General features: G+C 37.6%; 1 long non-coding RNA gene across 4 annotated transcripts in view; it reads left to right on the forward strand.

The window, feature by feature from the left end:
- The first annotated feature begins 742 nt into the window (after positions 1 to 742).
- Positions 743 to 12,354, forward strand: part of LOC135252642 (uncharacterized) — a 99,610-nt gene continuing 87,998 nt past the window's right edge. For 3 of the 4 annotated variants that reach the window (XR_010329446.1, XR_010329444.1, XR_010329445.1), the window contains exon 1: positions 744 to 805. This is a non-coding gene — a long non-coding RNA (uncharacterized LOC135252642). Of the gene's footprint in view, positions 806 to 12,354 lie in introns of all 4 variants that reach the window. The other variant, XR_010329447.1, reaches the window with a different exon arrangement.

Below are 12,354 nucleotides of genomic sequence, written 5' to 3' on the forward strand. Positions count from 1 at the left end.
ATCACATTTCCAGCCACTAAAGATAAAATAGGTCTATTTGTAAATAATTATAACCACAGATCCACAAGTACAAATAAATGGGCTAAATGGAAATGTTTGAGATAAATTGTAAAATAGAGATGTCATGCACCTATTATTGAGAGGGCTCTATGTCATCTAGTATAGCCATTTATGTTACAGAACACTAGCAGCACTAAATCGTTTGAGGTGGCAAAATTTCAAGTTCAAAGAAACAATTTATTTCAGACACAGACAGTAACTTGCAAACCCTAAATCCAAAGGTATGTAGGCTATTACATGTCTCCTTGCTTATTTTTATAAGTCAACATTATTTATGAACCATTTGCAACAAATAAATAAAACATAAACTGGAGAAAGGTGCTCTGCTATTGCACCTTCTTCACCAGCAGAGCAGAAACTGTAATCATAGATCATACAGAAGTTTTACAGACATTCTTCATTCAGAGTTGGTGTTAGTCAGCCAAAGTTCACTAATACAAACATCCGCCATTTGGACTTCTATAAATTAAATCAATTAACTTAGAACAGCCAAACTACATTAAATAAACAATACAGAAAACATGAAACCAATTACATAAATAATCAATAACCTAAGAAAAGAAAATAAAGGCACGTGAAATTATCTGAATGCAAATTATAAATAAATACAAAATTTCCCCCCCTGTAAACTGCGACTGCAGTGGTAGCTGCCATCTACCCCCGTCTACATTAGGTTGGTTTGTTCTCTTGCTCTGTTTGGCAGTGCTGAGACCCGGAAGTGAGTACGTTTAACATGGTTTTAAAGGTCAGTGAAAATAGCGATGATATGTGTTATTCAACCAAAATGTTTAAACAGAAACATTTACACACTAGACATTTGACACAAACAGTAAAATTACACATACAAACATACTTGAATCTGATTCAAGAAAAATAATCACAGTCAGTCCATGAAAGCAAGGATTACATATCCAACACATTAACAAACCACTTAGGCCCTGCTTGACTAGCAACCTGTAACAGAGCTAGCTACTTTTAGCTAGCCCGGACTGTTGTTACTGAGGTTTTTTGAAAAGTTTTGTAGAAATAATCAGACATAAATTTTGTAGAGATCTGTGAGCATTAACCACATGTAATTAAAATGGTAGCTTGCTGGAAAGCCAGCTAATTAGATAAAGGCAACCGCTTCCATGCCAGTTGGTATTTTTTTCTTAATGATCCTTACCATGTTTGCGTGACAGTAATAACAAAACTGAATGATAGATGTGTGTCTGAGTGAAGCTTATTTTGACAGCAACTCCAAATGAGTTTATTTGACTCAGTTTTGAGTCAGCGGTTGATTTGAAAAACATAGCTCATTGAGAGTTGGAGATAGTCAGCAAAACCTCTCTCAGACACGCGTGTAACACTTCGGCCTGGTATAGTCAAACAAATCTACTGAGTCAGATTGAGCCATGCTGGTCTGCCTCAATTACAATCCATGCAACATTTGTAGATTCCTTTGATAAAAGTTGCCTTTCTTCTAAAGTCCTTGTAGTGACAACCATATCTTTAAATCCCCCCCTTTCCCCCTCATTGCAAAATTATAAGAAGTTCAATTAACATTAACATAATAAAAACATTACTTTGCTTTCTGTGCAAAGCCACTCTTCCAGGGTTCTGCATCTTCTATGTAGGTCAAGCTGTTTACATTGAAGTGGGTGCAGAACGCAATCAATTGTACATTACTTTTATTCTAGTCCATTTACTACAGGCAGACCCAAGCAATCTTGCAGATCACATGTGATAGCACCGCAGACAGTTTACAGGAACTGAATGTAGCTTCAGGGTGAAAGGAAGGCAATTCAATCGAATTTGTGATTCATGGATCTCGATTCGGATTTAAACGCTCATTTCGTTCAGTTAGGCCGACCAGAAATGGTGTGCATTAACAAGAGTCCAGAATGTATGTTGGACTTCAGGATCAGAGTCAGGAAAGAAACTTTTAAGACAACATCAATGAGCCACGTGGAGGCTGGCCTTATTAAGGGATAGAAATTGCATCTCCATCAGTGGACAGAGCAGAAAACGGATGACGGAAAGGGAATGTTATGCAGCGCTCCAATTAACGGTGCTGGGATACAACCAAACTGTCATGTGCCGCTGCATGTGTAATTCAAACACCTAATTAAGGGAATGGATTTTTGCACTTGTCCTGTTCTGTGACTCTAGTATATACAGATTAGCAGTTGCATTGGATACTAACCATAACACCAAGGTGTGAATTCACACCTCATTCTGTTTGAGATCTCCTTGACGAATGTGGTCTGTGTGAAGACTTGACACCTGGGGGGAACACAAAGAACTGCTGAGAAGATCTACTCCAGTCCTAAGGAATATATGGATATACTGTACAATGTTTTTTTCCTCACTGCAATTTATTGTTCAGTGTATATTTTCTGGCTGATACAGTATGTGGACTTGCTTGGCATCCTCCCTAAATTAGGGGTGTGTAGCAAGAGCAGTGCTTATACTCATGATTGCATCTTATTTTGTTAGGTAAGTGGTCAAGTGCTTGCATTTAAACTTTAAACCCATGCAGATGTATCAAACCCAAACTGAATTTAAAATGCTGATGGAAAATGATGATTCTTATATAAAAACATAATAGACTAAAACTTTTTTTTGTATATTGGATCATTAACAAGATTATATTGCTTGAATTAGGCTATATTTCAAACTACCTTTCTGTATGTTTCAGGTACAATAAAATAGTACCAGGGTTCATAATATACCATAGCAGACATGGGTGGTCATAGGCATAGGCAGTAATTGGGATGACTGTTTTCATAACTTTTAAAATGGTTCTAGCATCTATTTCATACATTGATTTGGTTACTGTACGTCGATAACTTCCAACCTAGTAGTATGGTTCTTGACAATTGCCCATAGGTCTTGCCTTGTCCATAGGTGTTCAGCCTTGTACATAGGTGAAGCCAAGGTTACAGTTGGTATTTGACAGTTTATTAAATGTGCTATACAAATACATTTGATTTGATTTGATTTGAATTCAGCCAGTCGCTGCAGTTCAATTTAAAGTTCACTTTCAGTAGCCCAACTTTGTTTCAGCACTGAGATTTAGGCAGTATCACATTTAAACCAACAAGCAAAATAAGTAAATTAAGTGGAAACAGCAGTGAGTATGCAGCAGTTTCACAACACCATTGGTTGTACTGAATGAAAAACCAATAATAGTACTTAATGGGCTGTGACCAAAGCAATGTCAGATGAACATTTTGAGCTAGGTACATACCAGGTCAGGGATACTTCAAAAAGTAGCACTGGTGTTAGCTAGTTATTTTTGTTTATTTACAGAAACAGAACTGTTGTAATGACAAATGAAAGTTAAATTTAGTGGATGTGAGAAAAATCATCCTTTAAGGAAACCCCCAAAACAATTTGTAACACAATTAAATAAAAATCATAATGCGGCAATCTGTCTTATTTGCGCATTAAGATGTATTATGATGGCAAGGAACAAAATTTTCTAAACAACCCTACTTTTAGTTTCTTGGTAATATTATGAAATGTCTTCCGTTCCCACTGAATATGCATGTGTGATGTGTGGCCAAATGGGTGAGCAGGTTAACAAATCTGTTATTATTGAATGTAAGTGTAGTGTCACCATGGCTACTGACAGGGATCAGGGCCTAAGGCATGATTGAGAGTCCTTGCAATGCAGGCTATTTTTTATTAAAGCAATTTTGCGATATAACAGTGACCATGCCCGAGGCACGAGAAAAAAGTAAACAAGACTATTCATTTTAGCTGAACTTGACCTTCAACTTTCAGTCACTAATCCAATTAATCAAAAATCTTTTACTTATTATCTTTAACCTTCTACTGACCTTAACTTATTTTTTCAATTTAAGTGTATAATTTCCTTTTTTTTCATGTGTAGACATTCTTTAATGGTTTTGGAACTGTTTTTTTTGCCATTTCTGCATACCCTGGCTTCAGGAAAAACTGACTTATTTAGTTCCATCCTCTGAAATCTGCCTGAACTCCAGCAAGGTAATTCATGCCTTGAAACATTGCAGGACTAATCAATTCACAGTACTGTTATTATTTTGCTATTTTTTCTATTCTTGGATATATATAATTATATTTGTATATAAATATATCAGTATATTTTTCACTTAATAGATATCATTTGATAACTGCTGTTGCTATGGTGAGCAGTTATGGTATCAACTAGAATGGAGAATGAAAAGTTTCTGATTTCTGGCTCAACAATGCTTTATTTGTTAGTGCCAATATTTTATCGGCATCTGTTGTTCCAGGTGTCAATTGGCTAATTGAGACACATTTATGAAACCCCTGGGCCTGTAAATCTGGATCTTTTCCAGTTGTATAGTCCCTTTGGGAAACATTTATATTTAAAAAAGAAATGCTCTTTCATTTTGCATTTAAACCCTCAACACAATGCTTCACAATTAAACTGGTAGAATACAAACTCCAGACTACATATAGACTCTTCAGCCAAATAAACGTGATGTAGTCAGCCAGAAGGCTATGTACCTAGTTAGTGATGTATGCCATCATTTCCCACCCATACACATGGAGATGGAGCTTAGCTTGCTAGAAACCTATCATGTGAACTCTGGGTCAACATCATGATATCTATTGAACATTTGCCAGCAAAGTCACCCTAACCTGCTGTTAAATCTGTCTTCCCATTTAGGTTACAGTTCTCAAATGGCACTGTATCCCTGTTGACAAAGCCATCATTGCTGACAGGCTATTTTTAAATAAACCAGTGGAATCAGAGCATGCTCCCCTAATACCAAATGTGCATAATTCCCAGAATAGATATTTTAAAAATGCAATGTCTCAATCTTATACATATGAAATTCATAAGCATATCAGTATCCTCTCTGATTATGGGAACTTCTATGCTTAAGAACAGCCTGCCTCTTCTGTTATGTAGCAAACAACCAAGTCATAAACTTGAAAGGCAACAGGCAAGTGATTAAATTGGGAGCTTCTTCGGAAACTCAGAATGCGATTAGGATGTTTTGGTATGAGTAAAATTTGAGCCTGAGCTGCAATGTGAAGTACAAAGTCATTATCTAACATTCAGGGTTGAGCACTCAACACAGTTGCAGGTAAAATGCAGTCCTGCTGTATGAGGAGATTACGCAAGTTAATAGTGAAGTGCGGTGCCTCGCTGACATTTTCTCATTCACATTTTCCTTTCTATTCATGTGAGAAGCAACGATAGTGAACTCGAGTTTGATAGCTGTTGAGCGAACATGTCACAATTTCCATTCCCCTATTTAGATTGCGGCAAATCGCTGTTCCTTGGTCAAATCTGATGACATTATGATTTCCGGTTCTCCAGGTGGCGGATTAAAGAAGGGGGTGAATCTTTGGGTGGCAGTGGAGATAGCAGCTTGACATTCATATGTCATCCTCTTTCATGCACACTCGTTTTTCCGTTTTGAAGGGAGACCAAAGAGTTTGGGTTTCACAATGAGTCAAAACAAAGTTGGTGCTACCAAAGTGCACGCTGCCCTTCTATGCACCCAGCTATGATGCTGATCTGTGAGAATGCTTAAGTCAGGGGCATACTGCAAAGTATATATGGACTTTATCACTTAGAACTCCTAGTGCTTTCTATATAACTGAAGCTCTAAACTGTTACAAGGTGCGGCTGAGCAAGCCAGGTACTGCCTTTGATGCCTTCTCATCCTCTCAGCCACATATCCACCATTTGTTGAGGCCACTGTCCACTTGGCATGACAAAATTGCATATGAGTTCTGTTTTTTATTTTGAGAGGAAATGGCATGGGTAACAGTGAGGTTAGATAAGGCTCTCTGCAGGCCCACTGTTTACTACTGTTGTTTACTGAATTTTATTATCAGTTTCATATTTTGTTCAGTCAGGGGCACAGTGCAAAACACGCATGAATTTTATCAGTTAATTCTATTGGTTTTGCTACGCTCCAGAATCTGACTCAAGCTTCAAACTTCAAAATATCAGATATTATATCATAAAAGCAGTTAGATAGGAAAGCTGCAGCATTAGAGCTGTTACAAGGAGCATCTGAATTTCAATTAAATAAATGGGAAAGGGAACCACAGAGGAATCACTGGCTATCCATATAAAAAACTATTTCATTGCTAACCTTACAAAATAAGAGTCCCTGATTAGGATTTGCAGGGTCTTTGCTGGCAGTTAGCGCTGATGAGAACATTTTTAGATGCAAACCATTACAATCCAGGGAATCGTGATGCTTAGTCATCAAAGACACATGGGCCGATTGTGTTTTACCCAGTTGTTCTATTTTTTACTATCAATAGGCTATGAGTAACAAAAATAAGAGAATATTATAGTGAAGTCAGTTCTTTTTATGTGAAGCAAGCCGGTGGCATATCTTTGCACTTGACATTTTCAGACATGTTGGAGCCTTATTGTATGAATTACCTTTTATTATTTCAAAAATGATTTGTCCTAGATATATTATCATTTCTCTGCTGTATAATTTTAAAGGGAAACGGAGTTCAACCTGCATTAGCATTTTAAGCCCACTGGCTTTTACTGAAAAGTATTGCATTTTTATTCAGAATTTTATATATCCCCTGGCATATCCCTTATTATGGTCATTCAGATTCTGCATAAAATATTAATGTTTAAATCATTTAAAAATGTTACCATAATTGTTTGCCTACAATTATCCTCTTTCACTGCAACTGTTGTCTACAGAAAAATAAATGTGTAATAACAGAAATATGAAATTGTGTGCCCCTCAATCAAACTCTAACCCTATTAAACTTGTAAAACCCCCTTGTAAATTGATTGACTTCCAGAAGTCCTATAATCCTCAGGAACTGACATCAAATTAAATGGAAAAACAAAGATACAAGGGACTATATCTGAAACTACATTCTACTTAAAGCGTACTTAAAGTATGTATGTACTACATTGGCTACTAGCAGAACTGCACACTATTTAATGCAATCTATTATGGGAGTACGTGTAGCAGGTGTATGTCAGCTAGTTAAGCACAGTGAGGTGCATTAAACCAAAGGCCTTGTAGCAGGTTACCATGACAACACTCACTGGCAATGCAACCCTCAGGTACTGTTAAGGGCAATTTCGCGATTAGCTGACTGGTAACACATCCATCTTTAGAAACTTTGGTGAGTGAGAGGTGCGGGTCCAAATCTGACCTTTGGCTTCTCACTTGATACACTAGTGCCATGAACCTGGAACAGAATCATAAAGAAGTGGTTGCTGCAGAGTTTCAAAATGAGGCAGACTCAAAGGGGGTGAGCGTAGCGGGTGTAGTTCAGCGAATTAGCAAGAAAGCACAATGACGTACAGTAAAGTGAAGGCCTTGTAGCAGGTTACCATGGCAACACTCTCTGCAGACGCAAACCTCAGGTTCAAAATTATGACATGACCTTTAGTTAAGGGGCGATTTCATCTTTAGCTGCCTGGTAATGCATTTGTCTTTGGAGCTTTTGGGCAAGTGAGAGGTCCAGCTTCAAATTTCAACTTGTGTGCAGTGGCGTCACTATGGTTGGCGCCACCCCGTGTGGTCGACTGTTGGTGTCAACCGATGTTGGCGAACCGGGTGTGGGCGCAAGGAATTGCATGTTACACATTCAAACGTCAAATCGCTTCTTGTCACATTAATACCGCTAATTGAATCAACCGGCAGTAAACTGCATCGGAGAAATTAGCTGTTTCTAACCGTCGCTACTCAAAGCACAAAAAATGTATTGCCAGTCATTTCGGTGTCACCCCCTTTTGATGGTGTCACCCGGTGCGGTCTGCACCCCCCGCACCCCTGTAGTGACGCCTCTGCTCGGGTGAATGCTTCTTACTCATTACATATGCAGGACACTGGATATTTATGGATATGTTATACTTGCTTGTCTACAAACACGGTATACCTGAATGTTAACTTTTTCAGTGAGGGCTGTAAAAACTGTTGCAAATAAATAAATAGAAAAACCCAACACAATTACTGCTGCTGCCATAAAGGGTTTATGCGGTCGTTTAGGGCCACAACCATCTGTGGGGGCATACAAGGCAGCATTTAAATGTTTTTGAATTTTTTGAAAGTTTTTAATCATGCAGTATTTACAGGATGCGATTAGCTTTTTTGACGTTACTGTTCTTGCGGCAGTTACCTGGTCCGTGATTGCAGACAATAGTATGTTGAATTGTGAATTGTATGTTAATGTTCAAGGCAAATTGTTACTGATTTTTAAATTTTGTGAAAATTCCAGGCAAATGAATAACTTTAATAAAAGTAATAACTTCATCCATATAACTGGGTGCTTTAGTAGTAGTGTAGTATTGTAGTAATTATATTTTTTAAATGACACAAATCACTAAATGAACAGCAGAAATGAGTACACGTTTGCATGCTGCGGCATGTTCGGCTGTGGCTCAATTTTGGCTGAGTTCTTATCAAGTTGGCTATACTTGGCAGATTTTGAGGAGGCAAAAACGAGCGGGAGAAATGGATGGGTCAATGGCATGAGCACAAAATGCACCAAGTGCTCATGAGAATTGTAGTATCATGTAGTATCACCTGGAATTCACAACATTATTTCTTTTTGTAAACTATAGTTTTGTTAACTACATTTGCCAGCTACAATGATTTTTTTTCCATAGAAAATGCTACCAAAATGTCATCCCCCAAAGTGGCTGGTAAAATTGACGGAGTTACACACCACTGCTGAATTCTACGCACCTTTGGCGGGTGGTGGGTGTTAATGTCAAGCCCTGCAATACAACAATTATTTTCCACTATCATTCAAAATGAACAAAAAACAAATAATATTACAAAATGATGGCTTCTTGTGATTGGGCTTCAAAATATTTTTTTGAAAATGTTAATAAAGTTATACTTTTCAGAATCCGTGTCGTTTCTTCCACAACTGCCCCCATATTTTAGTTTCCCTGTTGGGTTTGAGTGAGAAAGTTAAATTGAGGAAAAAGATTTATTCTGTAAATGCCATCTAAGCACCCCCAACTCGGTTACTCCTTCCATGTAATAATTGTTCAACTACCTGTTATATGCTCTTCATATTTTTATATTATTATAAAGATATTTAAACTTGTCTTATGGTGTATTTACTTCTCTGTGAAACTACCCTCTCCCATAGTAATAGAGAATTAAGATTTTATTTCTAAAATTGTGATGAAATATATATTTTCCCGCCATGATTTGTATGTAGTCAAACCTCAAATTTGGTTGGTATCTGCTTGCATCTTTCAGAACAAAATAATGCAATTTTAAAATTGTGGTTAATTGGTTAAGTTCTAAGGGAAGCCTGCATAATGTAGCCAGAGGGAGTTGAGTTTGCCAGGAAGTTACTCAGATCAGACACGTCCATACCCTGACTAAAATATTAGTCCTGTCCTGTAAATATGGAACTGGCTTGCTTGTCTTTTGATTCATTTGCATTGCATTGACATTTTAATACATTGACCATTTAAAGATGTTTCAGAAGGCCAAATCAAATATGATAATATTCTGTGAAGCCAACATCCTTTAAGAGTGTACAAAGATTCAAACCTGCTTCAACTGTTTTCTTGGAGACTTTATGTTGCATGTGCTGATGCGGTCATTTAAATAATGAATGCTGATCATACACAACTGTATTTGTGATTGGGGCTTTTATGATAAGATTTGTGTTTTTTGTTATCTTTTATGCTTCAGACTTCTTATGAAGTACAGGGTTGGCAGCTGATCTTTGTTTTCACTGAATGTTGATTGGAGTTGAATTTTGGTGGCAGCTCTAGTACTTAATATCCTGTTTTATACTGGTGTGATGAAGCAGCTAAAATCTATGACTCTCTCAAGCCCTTTTAAATGCATGAGTGAATTAACTTTGAGCATGTAGGCTGGAATTAGAGCAGTGGCTGGCCTGTCTGACATTACAGGTACAGATTGCTGAGAACATTGCCTGAAGAGAACATTGCCTCCTCATTGTTCTTTTCATCTTTTCCATCCCACTTTTTCCTTGAATTACACCCAGGATCCACCCTCAAAACGTATCAAATTGGAGCACTGCACTTGCAATGTAATTAAAGGCTGGCCTTACATCTTGGGAGATACTGCGAGCAACATCTGAAAATTAGTCCCGAAATAATGAGGGGACGGGGACATGTATGACTGGTTTAGTTATGCATTTTAATCAAGGACTCGCACAGCTAATTGGAGATGGGCTGAACTGCTCGGCCAGGGAAGTCAAATGCGCATGGTGTTCCATTCCCTCAGGAACTGCCCGGCCACACAGCCACAGTTTCTTTATTTCTATCTTAAATTGCCACATTGAGTTATGTTAATATTTCCATTTTTTAAACAAAGATTTCGACGGTGGATGATTTGTATGCCATTGCATGCACTCGAAACAAACACAATAAAAAACTCATTTACTGTGGGCCAGGGGCTGCCAAAGAAAAGAACAACCGCACCGTATTGACAACAAATAAAGCAACATAGCAATACTAATTCTCTTGGCACAGAACTGAAGTATTTTGATGTTCCCTCAATACTTTAGTCTTTAGTCAGATTTAGAAAATCTAAATATTCCTTCTCTGTTAGTATTAGACTCAGTAAAAGTCACTAACATGCTATAAACTATTGTTCCAAAGCGTACTTTTTCCAGCACCACATTTTGAAATGGCATATTTTTCTTTGATCTTGATATACCCCAGTATCAATGGTGCTATAAGGTGTATATTATCATCATAGTAAGAAAAAATACATTGAAGTTGTTCATGCATCACTTCTCCAATATGTGACTTGTTCATCTCATATTGTCATGAAGTGACAGCCTACTTTAAAATAGATTCCTCTTCGCTGTGTGGTCTACCCTGAAGACCTTTAGCTCCCTGAAGCTTGATAATGGCAGAGTGTAATTTGGAAATTAATGTTTTGCTGACTGTCCTTTTGATTCAAACTGCTGCCTTAAAGTATGGGGTAAAATTGGGTTAATTTAAGATTGTCAGAGCTGTAGTATGTGAGTAGGGACAAGGCTATCATAAGCTACCTGATCTGCTAATGATAGAAACCATATATATTCAGTTGCATAGACAAAGCCAACAGGTACACACTGTGTCAACTTCATCTAAATTTTAGATCCCTAACATATACCAAATTCAAAAAAGTACATGACTTGAATATTTGTATTGACATGGTAAGGGATATATCCAAAATTTACCTAGGGAAGGTGAATATTTCAACAATATTGACATTTATAAATTGCTTAAAATCTTCTTTGCATACACAGCTGGTGTGCAAACTAGAGCTTTTATATGAATAAGTCAGTAAAATCTATTTTATACAGGTAGTTCTATTTGTATCTCAATGCTAAAAACCCCATGTTGAACTCAGATAAATAACGTTCTCCCTTTTCCCAAAAGAAGCAGCTAATCTGGTCAAACAGAAGTCAATACACAATATGTTAGTTCAGTCACACAATATAACTGAATGACAGACAGTGGATAAATATTGTCAGTACTACAGCTGGATAAAATATCCAGTCAACTGAAGACCATCACAGATCATAAATTGAACAGTGGGGGGGCTCAAGTGGAAGGTGGGAGGTTTCCAATGGAAAAGGAAATCCAATCAACCAATGCAAATAGAGTGAATGAATAGGAATGTTTCCTGAAGTCTAGACTACTTCATGAAATCCCGCTGTATTATTAAACACTAACACATTTATCCTCATAAATATGAGACAAATGGCTTTTTCATTGTAACTAAGAATTTCATCATGTTAACGGTACCTTGAGGACAATGGAGAAGAATGATCTCTCCTTCATAGGAAAGTGTCTGACCCCTAAATGAGTGGATGAGCTCAATTGGAGAATTGCGTTGACCTACCTTCTTCACAGCAAAGCAATAGCTCATGCCACTGGGCGTATGAAATATTTAGAAAGATTACTAGACAGCCAGGCTTGGTGCAAACGCTAATAGTCAGAAACCTTTTGGGACCTCAGGAAGCCTGCAGATCACCTTGCCTGAGGACTAACTAATTAATGTTGTCCTTATTATTTTGATGAATGTCCTTTATTGCTGCATGGACATGATTCTGGAGGCGGCCAGAGACAGATAGTATTTGAAAACAAATGTTCAGAGCTATATGTGTCAGAAAAATCACTTCAGCGGGGAAAAAATGGCCTGTCACAGACAGAGGCTCAGGATTTGTTTTTGCTTGTCTGCCAGTACGGTACCCCATGGAAGCTAGACCTGTTGAACCCTTAAGATGGATTTTGTTTGTGAGGCTGACAAAGTCAAATCATCATTAATGCAATTAGCTCTGAACCAGTGAGACTTG

Source organism: Anguilla rostrata, chromosome 4 (assembly GCF_018555375.3).
Source record: "Anguilla rostrata isolate EN2019 chromosome 4, ASM1855537v3, whole genome shotgun sequence".
NCBI classification, from domain to species: domain Eukaryota; kingdom Metazoa; phylum Chordata; class Actinopteri; order Anguilliformes; family Anguillidae; genus Anguilla; species Anguilla rostrata.